General features: G+C 40.9%; 7 non-coding genes across 7 annotated transcripts; 4 read left to right on the top strand and 3 right to left on the bottom strand.

The window, feature by feature from the left end:
* Positions 1 to 413: 413 nt before the first annotated feature.
* On the top strand, positions 414 to 485 carry TRNAQ-UUG (transfer RNA glutamine (anticodon UUG)). Its single transcript has one exon. It is a non-coding gene; the product is annotated as a tRNA-Gln (tRNA).
* A 3,824-nt stretch (positions 486 to 4,309) lies between these two features.
* On the top strand, positions 4,310 to 4,381 carry TRNAQ-CUG (transfer RNA glutamine (anticodon CUG)). Its single transcript has one exon. It is a non-coding gene; the product is annotated as a tRNA-Gln (tRNA).
* A 6,443-nt stretch (positions 4,382 to 10,824) lies between these two features.
* TRNAM-CAU (transfer RNA methionine (anticodon CAU)) lies at positions 10,825 to 10,896 on the bottom strand. Its single transcript has one exon. It is a non-coding gene; the product is annotated as a tRNA-Met (tRNA).
* An 876-nt stretch (positions 10,897 to 11,772) lies between these two features.
* TRNAV-AAC (transfer RNA valine (anticodon AAC)) lies at positions 11,773 to 11,845 on the bottom strand. Its single transcript has one exon. It is a non-coding gene; the product is annotated as a tRNA-Val (tRNA).
* A 2,605-nt stretch (positions 11,846 to 14,450) lies between these two features.
* Positions 14,451 to 14,524, bottom strand: TRNAT-AGU (transfer RNA threonine (anticodon AGU)). The gene has a single exon. It is a non-coding gene; the product is annotated as a tRNA-Thr (tRNA).
* A 2,177-nt stretch (positions 14,525 to 16,701) lies between these two features.
* TRNAA-AGC (transfer RNA alanine (anticodon AGC)) lies at positions 16,702 to 16,773 on the top strand. The gene has a single exon. It is a non-coding gene; the product is annotated as a tRNA-Ala (tRNA).
* Positions 16,774 to 17,339: 566 nt separating this feature from the next.
* On the top strand, positions 17,340 to 17,422 carry TRNAL-UAA (transfer RNA leucine (anticodon UAA)). The gene has a single exon. It is a non-coding gene; the product is annotated as a tRNA-Leu (tRNA).
* Positions 17,423 to 19,938: the final 2,516 nt, after the last annotated feature.

The following is a 19,938-nucleotide window of genomic DNA, read 5'->3' as shown; positions in this document are numbered from 1 at the left end:
AAAGTCATAATCCTAACAAGGTCCCACACAGCACTGCCAGTTGTATATGAGAAGATGATTAAATGAGAGGGTACAAAGGTGGGAGCAGGGACTTCACCCTTAGAAAAGGTCCTTGAAAATCCAGATGAAAATGTTTTACAAAAGTCATGCTGTTCTAAGGATAATTCTTGGTATAGGAATGTCCTGAGCATTACTGGACTTCCAGCATCTGGCCCTAACCTGAAAACCAGTTGTGCCACTAAGCCATTAAGACAACCAAAACACCCACACATTTTCAAAATTACCGCTCCAGAAGGTACAGTTTTTTGGGGGGTTGGGGGGGGTCACGTTGTTTGAATTTTGGTCATTGGCACCTAGTGCCTCAAAGATGAATATTTGCCACAAGAGATACTTTTTCAAAACCTTTTCTCATGGGCCCCATGGTGTAATGGTTAGCACTCTGGACTTTGAATCCAGCGATCCGAGTTCAAATCTCGGTGGGACCTTCCTGGTTGTTTCCGCGTTCGTTTTTACTTCTGCAATCTCGTCCCTTAACCCAGCCTTTTCCCTTGTAATCCAACCCACCACGCGTCAGTATTAACGAGCAATAGTAACAGAGTCTTCTCTGAGGGGAAGCCGGAGCCCACCGGCTGCTGAGCAAAGCTGTGTTCAGAATCCAGTACCACCAGGAGAAGCCGCCGGTCCTATAACCCGTGCCCAGGTCTGCCCAGGTCCGGATGCGGAGGCGCCGTCTCTCCGCTGAGACAGCTTTATTCCTAGAAAGAAATCTGTGTGAGCAGGCAAGAGAACTTTGTTTTTAAAAGAATGGCCACTTCACCTTAAAACTGGAAAAGGGAGTCTAAACTGAGACGTGATAAATTTGTGATTAGAAGGCGATTAGGGGCGGTTCTGTTCTCTCTCGCGGCTGGGCTCTTCACAGAGGGCGCTCAAAGGAGGCATCTGAGCCCACCGGGGCAGAGCACGATAGATGGACTAGCAGTCCGGGCCCCTAACACTTTCAGGCCACCTCTTCCCATTATAACTGCAAATCCCTTCAATTCTTACTTAGATTTATGCTAGGAATACCTCTACACAAAGTTGATCCTGTGGGACTGTTTTTCAAACTGTGGGTAGCAACCCATGAGTGAGCAGCCCTTGAGAATTCCAGTACAGGACGAGTTCTTTCCATCTTGCTGGGGGCAGCTCCCCACATTTTCATGACTGTTGAAACCTAACCTAACCTGCCCACACCTCCAATCTCGTTTGTCACCGTTCCTGTCACACTCATCCCTCCAAGATATCTTCTAGTCACAAACCATGATACAATCATTTCTACCATTTTCTTTTCCTTTCTGTATTTACTACCAGCAAAACGTTTTTGCGCTCCATTTTGCCTCCAGTTCTGATTCTCTGTTCATTCCTCAAATATTAACTTAGACCTTTAAGCCCTTCTTACCCAGGCCTTCATTGGCTCCCTTATCTAGTCTCACGTGCTCCATCTGTCTTTCCTCAGCACCCAAATGTACCCTTCTCCTACCACCTCACGTTTTAACTTCTTGTTGAATAACTCCCCTCCTCCCTCCTGTTCTAGACAGAGGACATCCTAGGGGAGAGACCAGTACTGTGGCTTTGTTCACCTTTCACTTCTCAGTCCCACAATCCCTGGCTCCTGTTAGGAGTTTAAAAATATTGAGTGCAGAGTTCCCTGGCGGCCTAGTGGTTAGAATTCCAGACTATCCCTGGTTGGGGAACTGAGATCCCATAGGATATGTGGCCAAAAGAAACAAACAAAAAAATTAATTAAATAAAGAGAAAAGAAAAACTTGCTGAGTGCATAAAGTTTCACCTAATCTGATTTGATCATCCCAGAACCCAGGGTAGCTTGTGTCCATGTTTGGTTCCAAAACATTCTGCTCTGCTTTTTCCCAAATTCATTCTCACTCTTTTCCTTCAATGATCCCAAGTCTACAGTAAACTCTAAGAACCAGACTTTGCCCAGGACTGGAGCAGAAACTTCCCTGAAGGTGAATGTCAACCATGACTTTGTCTTAATGAGGCCACAGCAGTAGCTCAATTTGGAGTTGAGGAAGGATATGTAATAGAAGCACCGAATTTTGAATCTGAATTTGAAAAGAAAGTCTCTTTTGACTACATGCTTGCCCTGTCATCCTAAAGTCTGGATGTGCCTACTTTTGGTTATCTATTGGCTAAGGAGAGGCCAGTGCCTGCCATTAGCCTCTGAAAAGTGCTAATTACACATTTGTCATCCAGTTGAACATTTTTGAATGCTGCACAGAAAGCGAGGATTTAATCTGGAGGCATTCTTTTTCCCTTTCTGGGGGTGCAGGAAGGAGACTCTAGCCTCTGAACACTGCACTTTATTCATTCCTTGCTCCAAGGGCTTCACTTGCTGTCCTCATCACAGTTTGCCTGAGGGTGTGAGTCTGGGAAAGCTGTAGGATGTGGCCCTGGGAAGTACAAGCCTTTTCTCTGCAACACGGGGCACCGCTGCTGCACAGGTCAAGGCCTCTTTCTCATGCAGGGCACTTTTGCTAACATATCAGCAACCACACAGAGTCAAGGCCATTGGGACTATTCTCTGAGGCATGGAAAACGTCATCGGGCTGGTGTATCCGTTGCTGACTAAGTTATGCCAATGGAAGAGAAATCTACCTGGGTTCTCCCCGCTCAGGTTTAAAAGCGTCTCCTTTGTAAGGACATTTTTCTTGTACCCGCCAGGTTTTGACAGTTTAGGATCTCCAATGGTGGATCATTACCCTCTCTCTTGAGGGTCTTCTACCTACTCTATGCAAACAAGGAACAGCCCTTGGCCATTCTTCACCTGTTCTAGAGGAAAACTCCCAACCCAGCATTCCAGAAAAGAACCAATTTACAGATTTTGTCCAGTAAAAGCCACCCTGAAAAAAATCCTTCTGTAAAGGAATCCTGCAAGAAACCTGGCCTCTTGTTTTTGGAGATTTTTTTTTTTCCCCACCCAGGTAGTGGGAGTTGCGCTTCATGGTCTAAATGCGCTAGAGGCGCACGGACCCCGAAACCCGCCTCCAGTTTAAAATCTGAAATCCTGGAACGCAATCCCAATCTGCACATCATGAAAGTATTTCAGCTAGGTCAGTCTCATCCGACGGGCGTCGAATTCCAGGAAACTGCTTGGAGCAAAGCTAGACTCTCCTGTACCGCTAAAGAAATCGCTGGGTACTCACTGCTAAACTTGTGCTGGGTATCTTTGCCCGCGAAAAGCCAGCCCGAGGAGTTACTGGATTAGGGTGCAACTCAGAATATTCACCAAGACCCATCACAAAAACTGATTGTCTTGCAGGTTTTCACCAAGTGTGGACGCCGATGTGTGTGCCGGAAACAGTTGCGGCAGCAGAGGAATCTTCTCTGTGTCCATTTGGGAGTCTCTGCATATTTTCTGTTGGTGAAAGTAGGACCGTGGGGCTGGACTCAGTCCTAGGAAGATTCTCGAGGGCCTTTCCTTCCCTTTTCCTCTCACCTCCCCGGCTCCGCCTTGTGCTCCCTGGGCTGCAGGGATCTTACTCCACTCGCATCTTCCAAGCATGTTTAATTCCATTTTCCTTAAATGTCAGTATCTCATCTGCGACTCTGATAAATCTTTCCATAACGCGTTAGCGAAAGAGGTAGATCAGTTCAGTTCACTTGCTAAGGCGTGTCCGACTCTTTGCCACTCCATGGACTGCAGCACGCCAGCCTTCCCTGTCCATCACGAACTCCCGGAGCTTGCTCAAACACGTGCCCATGGAGTCCGTGATGCAATCCAACCATCTCATCCTCTGTCGTCCCCTTCTCCTTCTACCTTCAATCTTTCCAGCATCAGGGTCTTTTCCAATGAGTCAGTTCTTTGCATCAGGTGGCCAAAGTGTTGGAGCTTCAGCTTACCACCCTAGAAAAAGACGATTTTCCGTGAAGTAGTAGAATCTGAGAGAAAAGGGTGAAAGACACCAGGTCTCTGCTTCAGGTTATTCATCTGTAAAATAGCGATAATGATCCCCATCTCGTAGGACAACTGTGACCCTTGGGTGAAGTAACAGTACAAAACGGTTATCATAAAACCGAGCACTCCGTGGGAATGTGTGGGTGGAGAGGACGATTCCTAACATTAGGGAGGCAATGTTTTCCAGCAGAGTCTGGCTTAGAAGATAGTTACAGGCATGTGACAGGTAAGAGTTCATGACTTAATCCTAGAGGAGGAAATGCAAAATGTATTTCTACACTTTAGAAAACCACATCAAGGTTCTTAGGGAGGAAGAATTATATCATCAAAGAATTTAGAAGGTAGTCACACAGGACAGGCCCCATGGTGTAATGGTTAGCACTCTGGACTCTGAATCCAGCGATCCGAGTTCAAATCTCGGTGGGACCTACAGAAGATCTGTTTTTACCTGATTTCACATCCTCTCTCTGTAAATTTCTGATAACACTTATTTCTATGGAAGTCTTCTCATTGCAACCCCTGGAAGCTTTCACCCGCAGACACAAGGGCTAGGAAAAAATGCTATCCCTCTTTATTGAGTTCAAATACAAATTTTCTTTTGGTATACTAAATGCTTCTCAAAAATTACACCTTTACATTTCATTGGTCGCTTGCTACTATTAAACTTGAAAACAACTCAAACTGGGGGTGGGGGGAGACCCTTGAAATACAAAACACACACCAGAAATAGTTAAAATTATATTCGTCTTTTAGTATATTTTTCTGTTTCAGAGTAATACAATAATCAGTAACAGCGTTTAAGCATAGAAAAATGCAATATGAGGGATAAAATTTCATGGTAGTTATAAAATAGAAATACCTTTGAAAGAGAAAAAGAATTCATGGACGCTGTTTGACTTGTATATTTTTGAAGGATGCTAGCTTATATCACGGAGAAGGCAATGGCAACCCGCTCCAGTACTCTTGCCTGGGAAATCCCATGGACGGAGGAGCCTGGTAGGCTGCAGTTCATGGGATCACGAAGAATCGGACACTTACTGAGCGACTTCACTTTCACTTTTCACTTTCATGGATTGGAAAAGGAAATGGCAACCCACTCCAGTGCTCTTGCCTGGAGAATCCAGGGACGGGGGAGCCTGGTGGGCTGCAGTCCATGGGCTCGCACAGAGTTCGACACGACTGAAGCGACTTAGCAACAGCAGCAGCAGCATATATCAAATTGCTCTTGGGTACCAATGGATAAAATTCAGTGATGGACTGGACTATTTTAATGTTCAAATTTTACCAATAACATTGTGAAAGTGTTGGCAATTAAATTCTTTAGGACGATTTAAACTTATGAAGAAACAATTTAGAAGACCACTGGAAGGCAATTGAGAGTATCAGAATATTATGACAATTCATAAAGACTCTAAGAAATGAAGATAGCTTAAGGATAATGTCCTCAGTTAAAACAATGAAATGATAAATCAAAGTGGCATCCTCACCATTCTCCAATTCTTAGACCCATTTATTTCTCATTTTCAAGTGGATTTCTTTCTTATGTGAATTTTCTTTTTTTGCAGGATTTCACCAAAGCATATTTTTACTAAGCCTTAGTTGTTCAAACATTTCTTATGCTACAGTTTCCAAGTAAATATTTTTTTCTTCTGAGTTTCTTATTAATTGCAACTACATGCTTTATTATTTTATATTTTGTATTTAAATCACTAATCAATCTAAAATGTGATTTATTACTTGTTGAAGGTAAATATTCATCTCTGTTTTCTGCCATAGGCAAAGTTAGTTATGTCATCACAGTTTATTTTAAAATTATCTTTGCCTACCTACTGAATTGAAATAACAATTTTGTTACTTATTAATGTCTATATTATTTATCTATTTTATAAATTTATTTCTCTTTATGTATACTTATGGCAATGCTAGGATCTTCTGATTAGATTTTATTTTAATACATTTTACTGCCCATAAAGCATTCTTCTCCTAGGGCATTTGACATTTTCAGATGAAGGGGAATAAGAAGATAAAGAAGGGGAGGTTGAAGATTCAAATAATGTATCATTTTGTAATTTTAAGCTTCTGGTAAAAGTTGAGAACACATTGAATAAGCATACATATAAACCAGATATTCTGGAGTACAGAAATCTCAAGAGTTAGGTTTCAGTCCTTTGGATCTCTATTTAGTTATCTCACTTATAGTAAAGGTGCTGGTGCCATTAAACACCGTCTTTTCCTTCGTGAACCCTGAAGGCTTTGAAGAGATCCAGAAAATAAAAATTATAAGTCAAAAAGTTTCAGCATTTGTTTGAGATATCTAAGATGTGATAAAGCATATTTTCTCTCTTTCGGTGAAACTATGAGCCATGCTGTGTAGGGCCACCAAAGATGGACAGGTCACAGTGGAGAGTTCTGACAAGATGTGGTCCACTGGAGAAGGCAATGGCAAACCACTTCAGTATTCTTGCCTTGAGAACCCCATGAATAGTATGAAAAGGCAAAAATATGGGACACTGAAAGATGAACTCCCTAGGTTGGTAGGTGCCCAATATGCTACTGGAGATCAGTGGAGAACTAACTACATAAAGAAAGAAGAGACAGAGCCAAAGCAAAAACAACACCCAGTTGTGGATGTGACTGGTGATGGGAGTAAAGTCTGATGCTGCAAAGAGCAATATTGCATAGGAACCTGGAATGCTAGGTCCATGAATCAAGGCAAATTGGAAGTGGTCAAACAGGAGAAGGCAAGAGTTAACATCGACATTTTAGGAATCAGTGAACTAAAGTGGACTGGAATGGGTGAATTTAACTCAGATGACCAGTAAGATTATCTACTCCTGTGGGCAAGAATCCTTTGGAAGAAACGGAGTAGCCATCATAGTCAATGAAAGAGTCTAAAATGCAGTACTTGGATGCAATCTCAAAAACGACAGAATGATCTCTGTTCATTTCCAAGGCAAACCATTAAATATCACAGTAATACAATTCTATGCCCCGACCAGTAATGCTGAAGAAGCTGAAGTTGAACAGTTCTATGAAGACCTACAAGACCTTCTAGAACTAACACCCAAAAAAAGATGTCCTTTTCATCATAGTGGACTGGAATGCAAAAGTAGGAAATCAAGAGATACCTGGAATAAGAGGTAAATTTGACCTTGGAGTACAAAATGAAGCAGGGCAAAGGCTAACAGAGTTTTACCAAGAGAATGCACTGGTCATAGCAAACACCATTTTCCAACAACACAAGAGATGACTACGCATGGACATAACCAGATGGTCAATACCAAAATCAGATTGATTATCTTTTTTGCAGCCAAAGATTGAGAAGCTCTATACAGTCAGCACAAACAAGATTGGGAGCTGACTGTGGCTCAGATCATGAACTCCTTATTGCCATATTCATATTTAAATTGAAGAAAGTAGGGATAACCACTAGACCATTCAGATATGACCTAAATCAAATCCCTTATGATTATACAGTGGAAGTGACAAATAAATTCAAGGGATTAGATCTGATAGAGTGCCTGAAGAACTATGGACGGAGGTTCATGACATTGTACAGGAGGCAGTGATCGGAGACCATTCCCAAGAAAAAGAAATGCAAAAATGCAAAATGGTTGTCTGAGGAGGCCTTACAAACAGCTGTGAAAGGAAGAGAAGTGAAAGGCAAAGGAGAAAAGGAAAAATATACCCATTTGAATGCAAAGCTCCAAAGAATACCAAGGAGAGATAAGAAAGCCTTCTTCAGTGATCAATGCAAAGAAATAGAGGAAAACAATAGAATGGGAAAGACTAGAGATCTCTTCAAGAAAATTAGAGATACCAAGAGAAATATCCATGCAAAGATGAGCACAATAAAGGACAGAAATGGTAAGGACATAACAGAAGCAGAAGATATTGAGAAGAGGTGGCAAGAATACACAGAACTATACAAAAAAGATCTTCACAACCCAGATAAATATGATAGTGTGATGACTCACCTAGAGGGAGACCTCCTGGAATGTGAAGTCTAGTGGGCCTTAGGAAGCATCATTATAAACACAGCTAATGGAGGTGATGGAATTTCAGTTGAGCTATTTCAAATCCTAAAAGAGGATGCTGTGAAAGTGCTGCACTCAATATGCCAGCAAATCTGCAAAACTCAGCAGTGGCCACAAGACTGGAAAAGGTCAGTCTTCATTCCAATCCCAAAGAAGGGCAACACCAAAGAGTGCTCAAACTATTGCACAATTGCACTCATCTCACACGCTGGTAAAGGAATGCTCAAAATTCTCCAAGCCAGGCTTCAACAGTACATGAACGGTGAATTTCCAGATGTTCAAGATGGATTTAGAAAAGGCAGAGGAACCAGAGATCAAATTGCCAACATCCACTGGATCATTGAAAGAGCAAGAGAATTCCAGAAAAACATTTACTTCTGCTTTACTGACTGTGCCAAAGCCTTCGACTGTGTGGATCACAACAAACTGTGGAAAATTCAAGAGATGGGAATCCCAGACCACCTGACCTGCACTCTGAGAAATCTATATGCAGGTCAAGAAGCAACAATTAGAACTGGACATGGAACAACAGACTGGTTCCAAATAGGGAAAGGAGTATGTCAATGCTGTATATTGTCACCCTACTTATTTAACTTATATGCAGAGTACATCATGTGAAATGCTGGAGTGGATGAAGCACATGCTGGAATCAAGATTGCTGAGAGAAATATCAATAACCTCAGATATGCAGATGACACCACCCTTATGGAAGAAAGCAAAAAAGAACAAAAAGCATCTTGATGAAAGTAAAACAAGAGAGTGAAAAAGTTGACTTTAAACAACATTCAAAAAACTAAGATCATGGATGGCATCCTGTCCCATCACTTCATGGAGACTAGATGGGGAAACAGTGGAAACACTGACAAACTTTATTTTTGGGGCTCCAAAATCACTGTAGATGGTGACTGCAGCCATGAAATTAAAAGACTCCTACTCCTTGGAAGAAAAGCTATGACCAACCTAGACAGCATATTAAAAAGCAGAGATATTACTTTGCCGACAAAGGTCCATCTAGTCAAAGCTTTGGTTTTTCCAGTAGTCATGCATAGATATGAGAGTTGGACTATAAAGAAAGCTGAGCACCAAAGAACGGATGCTTTTGAAGTGTGGTGTTGGAGAAGACTCTTGAGAGTCCCTTGAACAGCAAGGAGATCCAACTAGTCCATCCTAAAGGAAATCAGTCTTGAATATTCATTGGAAGGACTGATGCTGAAGCTGAAACTCCAATACTTTGGCCACCTGAAGAACTGACTCATTGGAAAAGACCCTGATGCTGGAAATATTGAAGGCAGGAGGAGAAGGAGACAACAGAGGATGAGATAATTGGATGGCATCACCGACTCAATGGACATGAGTTTGAGTGAACTCCAGGAGCTGGTAATGGACAGGGAGGCCTGGAGTGCTGCAGTTCATGGGGTTGCAAATAGTTGGGCACGACTGAGTGACTGAACTGAAAGCATAGTTTACACAAATAAAGCCAAGGGTTCAATCTCTGAGGAACATCTTTTGATTTCTATGATCCACACTTCAGGGACAGTCTGTGACTCTCCTATTTTTTTTCTCTTCCACTATTTCCTGTTCCTTCCCTATTTCTCCCACGAGCCCTGTTTTGGGTTGGCCAAAATTTTCGTTCTGGTTTTTCCATCACGTCTTAATGAAGTTTTTTGACAACCCAATACTTCATGTACCCCAGCACTATTACTACACTTTTAGATTGCCAGTTTCACTAGTCTGTCTTTGCTGTTTTCTGTTCAAAAGGGAAAATGCATGTTTTCCTGACTCCCTTTCCTTCTTGAAAAAAGATAGCATATTATAATCTTTGTCTGTACATCCCCTCACATAAGTATCAATATCTCCTGTAAATCACTCTATATCTTTTTTCCAGTTGCATGTACTTCTCCTCTGAGTCTATATGTCTCAGTTTATTCAACAAATCTCCTGTGCCTGGACATTTTCAGTTAAAAATGCTTTTAGGGGAATATGCAAGCAAAATAAATTGAAAATGGTTGGTTTTGCCAAATAAGAACATATTCATCAGAGAAGTAAAGGAATGAAACAGATCCAACACATTTTTCGTTTGATATTTTTCTCTGTGAATTCTCACTGCTTAGAAGAATTTATATTTTCTTGTCATATATAGTCACTCATTTTAAATTATTTAAATTAGACATTTTCTCTCAATTTCTTTTGCAAATATATCAGTAAAACTATTTTTCTTCTAGTTTCTCCATGGAATTCTGATGCACAAAAAAATTTTAAATGTAGTCTACTGTTTTCTATCATTTCACATGCAAGGTTTTTGCTTCTTTTTCTCGTAACATTAGCATGAAACCATTTTATGTAAGTATGAACAGGGATAGTGTATGAAAGGTGTCTTCTCAATTATTGTAACATAAATTGCTTCAGAGAAGAGTTCACAGTATGTTTCTATTAACTTGAACGTTATAAATCATGCCTAAGAATGAACAAGAGTGAAAGGATCCTGAACCCCGCAACTCAAGTAAAAAGGCAATATAGGTTTCTAGCAACCAGTATCTCAGGCAAAATAACAATGTTTTTTCTTTGAATGTAAGGAAATGTGCAAGAAAATAAAAAATTATATCCTACCTCAGTGTATAGTCTCTGGAACACAAAAGGTTAATTTGTTGGAAATAAACATGAAATTTGTCAATTCTTCCTCTACCCTAAAGATAAGACTTGTCTCTTATCTTTCGAACGAGAAAGAAATTGTGCAGTCATTTGTGGAGAAAAAAGGAAAACGCTAAACCCTAAATGAGCTTCAGGAAATCAAATACACTCTCTGAGTCCATGTATTGGAGATGTCACAAAAACATGTAGCAGAGGATGGTTTCGATCCATCGACCTCTGGGTTATGGGCCCAGCACGCTTCCGCTGCGCCACTCTGCTTCGGGTTAGCTCCTGCTTCTCCTCTTCCCTACCATATTAAAGATCAGCCACTTTGACAGAATACATATTTTCTCTCCCTTTCTTTAGCCTGAGATCAATTTCCCCAAGAATTAAATGACCTCAGTACTCCCCTCCATGTTGCGCTTTCCCAATCTGCCAAAAATCCGACATCTTTCCTTCAGGAGCTGCTCTGAGCTCAGTGGAGGAACTTCGAAACAAGACGAGCAAAGCCCCCAAATCCTTCCTTACGGATAACCGAGGAAGGCATGAATTCAGACTTGAGGAGAAAGGATATTAACTAGCTCGCTCTGTTTCCTGTCCTCAAGAAAGTTCCCTGAGGAAACTAGAAGCAGCATTTCCATATATTGACTAACTAAGTGCCATTTTCAGCTTCCGGGGCATCTGGTTTACCCTCTCAGGCCTCTGCCCTTGGCTTCATGAAAAGGGGCTTCGGATCCCTTTGAGGCCATGTCTACAGACAGTTTTCTCTCGTCCTCAGCGCTGGGTCTCCCAGACCAAAGGCCTGGATAGAAACCTCTGACGCCTTTCATCCTGTGCTCTGTCTGCCAAATAACTTCCGCAAGTTTCCTCTTGCTCTTTTCACCATCTTCCTTCTGTCCCTTCAGGAGTTTCTGTATCTTCATTAAATACTTGTTTTCCCGGTCCCAGAACAGGTAGGGTATTGGTTAAGGAACAACTTCTCTGTAAACCTCAAGAGAGAATCTGAATGAAAACACTCCCCTGGCGGTTCTCAGTTGTCGGTGCGAATTTGTGGCTTGGTACTTTGCTCTTGTTCGTGCTACGGAAGAAGGGTCCTGTGTTTATAGATAAACAAAGATACCATGTGGTCAATTGGAAACCTCAAGTAAAAGATAATGTTTCCGCCCGGTTTCGAACCGGGGACCTTTCGCGTGTTAGGCGAACGTGATAACCACTACACTACGGAAACAAGACTTCAGAGTGTTGGGGTTTTTTTTGATCAGGATAGATGAAAGCATGTCTATAATCTGGGCTGCTGCTGCTAAATCGCTTCAGAAGTGCCCGACTCTGTGCGACCCCATAGACGGCAGCCCACCAGGCTCCCCCGTCCCCTATTTACCAAAATATACAGCGATCTTTAGTCGAGAGAATAGAAACTTTCCAAGTGCTCATCTGCAATTGCCTAGGTCTGTTAGCGTGAAAAACTATAACGCAACAAGAAAAAATAGTCCATAACCTATAAGAATGAACTTCACAGACCTACTGACCAAAGGAAAGGCGCAAAAGAGAATGTATTCTATGACGCCAGTTGTTTACATTACATTGTAGGCAAGACGCTTTTGCTTTGCTAGGAGTCAGAATAGTGGTTCCCTGGGAGTAGGCAGAGTGGGTAGTTACTAGAAAGTTCTGGGAATATTGTTGATACGCCCGCTGGTTACCCAGAGGTGGTCAATTTGTGTAGAATCATCAAGAAAACATTTTCATGTTGGGAAGTGGGGTTATTTATTGAAGAAACTGGGGAGTGCCAGTTGTGGGGACTGGCTAAGCAAGTTGTAAATCCATAGGGCAGGCACTCAGGTAAGACTGGCAATCAGAAAGGGCAGGCAAGAAACAATAGAAAAATTATCAATGAAACCAAAATTTGGCTCTTTGAAAAGTTCAATAAAATTGACAAATGTTTAGCTAGATTTACAAAGAAAAACATAAAGAAGATATTTAAATTACTGAAATTAGAAATGTAAGTGGGGATATTACTACAGATTTTGCACAAATAAAAATATTACAAGCCAACACTATGAAAAATTGTATGAGTGCATATTGGATAACCTGAATGAAATGGACAAATTCCCAGAAACACACAATTTACCAAAACTGAAACATGAAGAAACAGATATTTTGACAGACCTATGATTGTTAAGTATATTGAAGCAGTAATCAAAAACAATTACAACAAAGAAAAGTCCAACCTAGACATTTTCTCTGGTGGATTCTACCAAACATTTAAAGAAGAATTAACACAATTCCTCTCAAACTCTTCCAAAAAATTGAAAAAAGGGAACATAACTCATTCTATGAAGACTGCATTCCCTTAATATCAAAGCCATTAGAAGAAAAGAAAACTGCAGATTAATATCCCTGATGAACATAGATGCAAAAATCCTCAACAAAATGTTAGCAAACTGAATACAACAACATATTATACACCACAACCAAATAAGATACATTCCTGAAATGTAAGTGAGGTTTAACATATTAACAGAATGAAGAAAAAAAGAACAGGATCATCTCAATAGATGCAGAAAAAGCATTTGACAATATTCTTTCATGATAAAAAAAAAATCAATAAACTAGGAATAGCAGGAAACTATTTTATCTTCATGATAAAAGTCATTTGTCAAAAAGTCACAGCATCTTCAATGGTGAAAAAGTGTAAGCTTTTTCTCTAATACCTGGAACAAGACATAGATGTTCACTTTTACTACATCTACTCAGCATAGTAATATCAGTTCTAGCCAGGATAAGTAGTCAAGAGAAAGATATAATGTCATACATAGAAAGTGCTGAGGATTACACAAACACACACACACACACACACACACACACATTAGAGCTAATAAAAGAATTCAGCAAAACTGAAAGATACAAAATTCAACATACAAAAATCAGTTGCATGTTTATTCACTTACAATGAACAATCCAAAACAAATTACGAAACAGTTCCTTTTACAATTACATGAACAAGAATGAAACGTTTAGGAATGAACTTAAGGTGGAGGAAGCAGTTTACACTGAAAACCAGAAAACTTTAGAAAGAGGGGAAAAAAAGGTATAAAAGAAGGTATCAGTGAATGAAAAGATATCTGTCTTCATGAACTGTAAGACTAATATGGTTATAATGTCAATAAAGCCCAAAGTGATCTGCAGTTTCAATACAATCCCTATCAAAATCCCAATTTTTTTGAGATTAAAAAAAAAAATCCATCCTAAAATTAACATTGACTCTTGTGCAACCCCCAAATAGCCAAAAAGATCTTGAAAAAGGAGAATAAATTTGGAGCCCTCTCACTTCTTAATCTCACAGCTTGCTTTAAAGCTACAGTAACCAAATCCATGTGGTCCTGACATATACCCAGAAATATAGACCAATGAAATAGAATAGAGACCCCACAAGTAAATTCTTGCATATATGATCAGTTGGCTTTTGACAAGAGTGCAAGACCATTCAATGGAGAAATTACAGTCTTTTCAACTAATGGTGCTAGGAAAACTGTTTATCTACTGAAAGAATTAAAGGTGAATTTCATTAAAATTTTAAAACTTGCTCTGTGAAAGACATTTTAACAAAAATGAAGACAAGACAAAGAAAAAGATTTGCAAATGACACATTTGGAAAACGACTGTTACTCGAAATGTTACCTTAATACTCAACCAGAAAACAACCCATTAATTTTCTAACTCCTGTTTCTTTGCTTGTCTTTAAAATATCGTCACCAGCAGCCTTTGAAGGCTGAAGGTCTGAGGCCATGGAATTGGCTTTTAAGGGTTTTACCTTATGAAGCCAAGAAGAAAGAGAAAGGCCTCGCTGGGATTCGAACCCAGGATCTCCTGTTTACTAGACAGGCGCTTTAACCAACTAAGCCACGAAGCCCCGGTGCTGCAAAGTGTCACAACGTGTTGTTTTTCATTTCAGCGGTTTGGTCGAGATTTAACTACGAAGTACATTTGGACAGGAATCTCTTCTAGGAATGGAAACTTGATCTGACCAGAGATTCAAAATCAGAATTGAACAGCCAAAGGACTTGAGGGGGCCATTTCTTTTCCATGAATTTATCAAAAAGAAAGATCTGGTTGTGGACCGAGGCAATTCGAACAGTCCAAGTAAAGATTGAAAAGAAAGTTTAAGTCTCTCAGCCTTTGCGACCTCACGGACTGGAATTCTCCAGGCCAAAATCCTGGAGTGGATAGCCGTTCCTTCTCTCCAGGGGATCTTTCCAACCCAGATATCGAACCAATGTCTCCCACATTACAGACGGATTCTTTACCAGCTGAGCCACAAGTAAACATTGGACTGCCCCAGAAACTTGAACAGTTGTCCTTGGACCCCCTTTGCTTATCTGGTACAACTGACGCGACCCTTTCATTGTGGGGTTTCTCTTGGTTACGTGAGAGACATTCACACATTAGGTGTTCGATATTAATTCATTCTATTCCAACTTGTGCTTCGGGATTTCATTTCAGCTCTGTCTCCTCCAGATAAACAAATTTCCTATTTGGGAGCTTCTTTCATGGATTCTTAAATTCCCCCATGACAATTTTCAGCACTCCTACATGACTGTTGCCATTTAAGACAGTTGATGTTAGGATTACCTGGGAGTCCTTGGTAAAATTAAGATTATTGGAATCTACCCTGTTTATTAAAGGATCATTGCAAGAGGGGTTCTGGAATCTGCATTTGTAATAAGTCTTCCGGGGGATACTTTTGAGTGCAAAGATTGGAGTCCCCATTGCCAGAAGTGCTGTCTTTTCTGGAAGCACTTGAAGTTCTAGTCTTCCGGTCTGTAGTCAGCAGTACCTGAACTGAGAACTTCCAGATGTACAAGCTGGGTTTCAAACAGGCAGAGGAACCAGAGATCAAATTGCCAACATTTATTGGATCATAGCATTCCCCCCAAAAATATCTACTTCTGCTTCATTGACTATGCAAACGCCTTTGACTGTGTGGATCACAAATAACCGAGGAAAATTCTTAAAGAGATGGGAGTACCAGACCACCTGGAGAGAAAAGTACAAAAACTGGCTTGAAACTCAACATTAAGAAAACTATGATCATGGCATCTGGTCCCATCACTTCAGGATAAATATAAGGGAAATAGTGGAAGCAGTGACAGATTTTATTTTCTTGGGCTGTAAAATCACTGTGGACGGTGACTGCAGCCACGAAATTAAAGGATGCTTGCTCCTCAGAAGGAAAGTTATGACAAATATAGCGTATTAAAGAGCAGAGACACTACTTTGCCGACAAAGGTCCGTACAGTCAAAGCTTTGGTTTCTCCAGTAGTCGTGTATGGATGTGAGAATTATACAATAAAGAAAACTGAGAGCCAAAGAATTAATGTTTTCAAACTGCGGTGCTGGAGAAGACCCTTGAGAGCCCCTCGGACAGCAAGAAGATCAAACCAGTCAATCCTAAAGGAAATCAAGCCTGAATATTCATTGGAAGGACTAATGCTGAAGCTGAAGCTCTAATACCTTGGCCTCCTGATGCGAAAAGCTGACTCGTTGGAAAAAACCCTGATGCTGCGAAAGATTAAGGGCAGAAGAGTAAGGGGGCAGCAGAAGATGAGTTGGTTATGTAGCATTAGTGGACAAGAATTTGAGCAGACTCCGGAAGATAGAGAAGGACAAGGAAGCATGGCGGGAGTGGCAAAGAGTCGGACACGGCTTAGGGACTGAGCAACAACCACAGCCTATACCTAGCCCAGTGTGTTTCTTTTATGGACATATTGGGCTGTCAGTGAAAGCATTTTGCCATTAAAATCAAAGTCACGAAATTGAACTGCCTCTGGGTCCACTAGTGATTTCCAAATGTAATCCCAAAGTGAGCTCGTTTCAATATAGTGTCTTTTGGGCCCCAGTCTTTTGTCGTACGGTGGGGGGTTGAATTCAGCAGGCAAACCGCTATTAATCTCTTAAGGAAACATTGGGACAGTGCCTTCTGTAGAGGTACCTGAGAAGCTTCGTATTTGGCGTTAGTGCGGTAATTTCTGCTACTCTAGGGCCTCCTCCTCCCACTTGTTTATTCCTTTTCGGGCTAGAGTCATTAACGGGGGTGTAGCTCAGTGGTAGAGCGCGTGCTTAGCATGCACGAGGCCCCGGGTTCAATCCCCGGCACCTCCACTTGGGAATTTTCGATCTCCACCCCGAGAACCTACAATGGCTACTAATGAGTAGTAGACCGTTAGCGAGCTTACGAGTGTTGTAATTGTCTCGTAGTCCTTTTTTCTTTTACCTGGGCTTCCCTGGTGGGTCAGGTGTAATGAATACGAATTCTCCAATTCAGGAGACCCCGCTTCGATCCCTGGGACGGAAAGATTCCCTGGCGAAGGAAATAGCAACCCTGTATTCCTGTATTCTTGCCTGGAAATCCCATGGACAGGAAAGCCTGGAGGGATACAGTACATGGGGTCGTAAAAGAGTGGACACGACCTAGCAACTAACAACAACAACAACAACCTTGAGGAAAGACAAGAATTTCTCTGGATTTGAGGTGATCTAGTGAGAGCGGACAGGAAATAGCAGTTTCAGAAAGCACAGAGAGCTTGCTGTGTTTTCTCAGTCATAATCTTCCTCATATTTTGATGCAATTCCACAAAGCCAGAAATAATTCAGTGTTTTCTTAAATGCACAGGACAATACATTGGTTCTAATTTTAAAAAATAATTGCAGAAGTTTAGTATTCAACAACCGGGATGGCCGAGTGGTTAAGGCGTTGGACTTAAGATCCAATGGGCTAGTGCCCGCGTGGGTTCGAACCCCACTCTCGGTAGGTGAAATTTTGTTTTCCTAAATCTTTCTTGGACTGGCCTTTAGAAACAAACTTGATAGATTACACATCTGTTTTTCTGTCCTTTTGTGAAAATACTACTTGTCTTCAAACCGAAAGAAATTGCTTCAGTAGGTAGTATTAAGTATGTGAATTATTTCCCTGCACAGTTCTATTAGATTGCCAATTTAGGAAAACCGACCAAATCAACAATCTGCCTAAAGAGATTTAAATACTTGAGCTCTGAGTTCCAAGAGAAATGGAAACTTGCACCACCCCCTCCCCCCCCCCCCCCCCCTTTGCTCTTCAGGCAATAGTAAAAAAAAAAAAAAAAAAAAAAAAGTTCTCTGTAGCCTCCGGGGAAGTGAGGGGAGGGATTCTCACTATTTCCAAAGCGTCCTACTCAGAAAGCTCGACTCTGCCTCGGCTGTCCCTCCCAACTCACTCTGGAAAGCGTAGTTGATTCCTCACAAGCAGAATACAAGTGTTTTGTTCTATTTTGTTTTTCCAGTTTGAAATGTAAAATATGGTCTCCTAGTGTAGTTTTTATTTACATTTCTCCTGTGGTGGTGTTATTAAACATCTTCTATGTTTAAGAGCCATGTGTACTTCCTTTTCTGTGAACTGTTTTTTAATATCCTGTACTCATTTTTCTTCATGATTGCTGGGTCTTTCTCTTTTGATTTGTAGAAAGTTCTTTAAATGAGTCGATTAAGTCATGTTTTGATATGTAACAAGCAGTTCATTTGCACTTTGTGGCAATTTTGGACATTGCAGACTTTGGACTATGAGGGTGAGGTTATCAGTCTTTTCTTTTGGTTTTATGTCTAATTTGGATATGCCTTTCCCCTATGCAAGCTCAACAAGAGTAACAAAATAACTCATTTTTTCTACAATGTCCCTTACTTCTTTTTAAACTTCGATCTCCGATATATTTTATTTTTTTCGGTCTTAATATGTGAGGTATCAGTCCAACTCTATTTCATTTCCAGAGGATTACCAGTGACCCCAGTACCATTATTGAATACCCATATTATCTCCAATGATTGAAATTCCAGCATATTAAATTCTCTTCTCTTTAAAATCCAGAGGACCAGAAGTCTGGCATCTTCAAGATGATTTGAAAGAGCATGGACTTTAAAACTCAACAATCATATACTCTAATTCTGGCTTTCCCACCAACTCTCTGAGCCTCAAGTTCTTCATGTGTTAAATGGGGATAATAATCCCTACTTCATGGAAGACAGTTGAAGAATGAAAAGATAATATATTAAGGGCTGGCAAATTCAGAAGGGCTCTTTGCCACTCTAAATACCCATATTATCTTTGCCACTCTGCAGGTTAGTTTCCTTCCTCCTTTAAAGAAACTCACACTCTTCCTTTATAGCCGTCTTTAAAAGAAAACCATAAATCAGATAAAAATTGTCCTGATAGTTAAATTGCTTATGTTTTGAGATCAAACACTTAGATTCTGCATTTCATAGTTTTCTAACCCCAATGGAGTTAGACAGCTCAGCGGGTCATTTTCATGAGCTTCCTCCGGTTTCAAGTTAGAGTCATTAGCATTGTGTTTGCTCCTGGTCGTCCTGGGAAAAGGAAGGAAGCTTCTCCCGAGAACTCATCTGAATAAGCTGGTTTGAGAAACACCAAGTTTCCATGGAGAGGCAAGACTCGTCCTTAATGAAAGTGGATATTCTTGTTTCTTTCCCTCGGATGGGGTAGAGACAGAGTGAGTGAAATGTTTGTTTTTTCTGAAATGAGATTCCAGGGAACAAAGATTTTACTTATATTGAAACTTTCTGAAAAGAAAACACAGCAATCTCCTAGTGGTTGGTTTGCAAAGTAGTTTAGGTTATAATGCTGATGACACCAATGTCCAAGTTCCATCCCTACAGAAGTTAAATTATATACTTTCCTTCACGAGAGACTCAAATGAGATCTGAAATCACCATGCCATTCCCATCTCTGCCACAGAGAAGGTCTGAACCTGTTGTATCTGAGTTGATTAAATTCCTCCAGTCAGTGGGGGCTGCTGGCAATTTCTACTCAAATCCAACCTCTGTTGTTGTTTCTTGAGGTAGGCAGAATTCAGTGGTAACACAGATGCCCTCCCTCTGATGTACAAGTCCTGCACAACCCCTCATACTGTGAATATGATTAGGGTATGCTACATAGCACCATTGACTTTAAAAAAGGAAGATAATCAGGAGTGAGCCTGACCTACTTAGGTGAGCCCTCAAAAGGGACTGGACTCTTTCTGAAGTCAGAGATTGTAAGTGTGAGAGGAATTGAGGGATTCGAAGTGAGAGTTTCTGTTGCTGGCTTTGAAGATGGAGGGGGCCAACAGAATGAAGGTAGCCAGCGGGAGCTGAGAACCCCCAGCCAACAGCAAGAATGCAGGGATGCTACCATCACCGTGAGAGCTTAGAATGCAGCCCCATGTATGATTTCAGCCTCGTTAAATCCTAGGTAGCAGAGAACTCAGCTACCTAGTGCTCACACTTCTTACTTACAGAAAT

Source organism: Budorcas taxicolor, chromosome 11, assembly GCF_023091745.1.
Source record: "Budorcas taxicolor isolate Tak-1 chromosome 11, Takin1.1, whole genome shotgun sequence".
Lineage (NCBI taxonomy): Eukaryota > Metazoa > Chordata > Mammalia > Artiodactyla > Bovidae > Budorcas > Budorcas taxicolor.
Note: the sequence above shows the minus strand (reverse complement) of the source record. Positions and strands in the feature narration are given on the sequence as shown.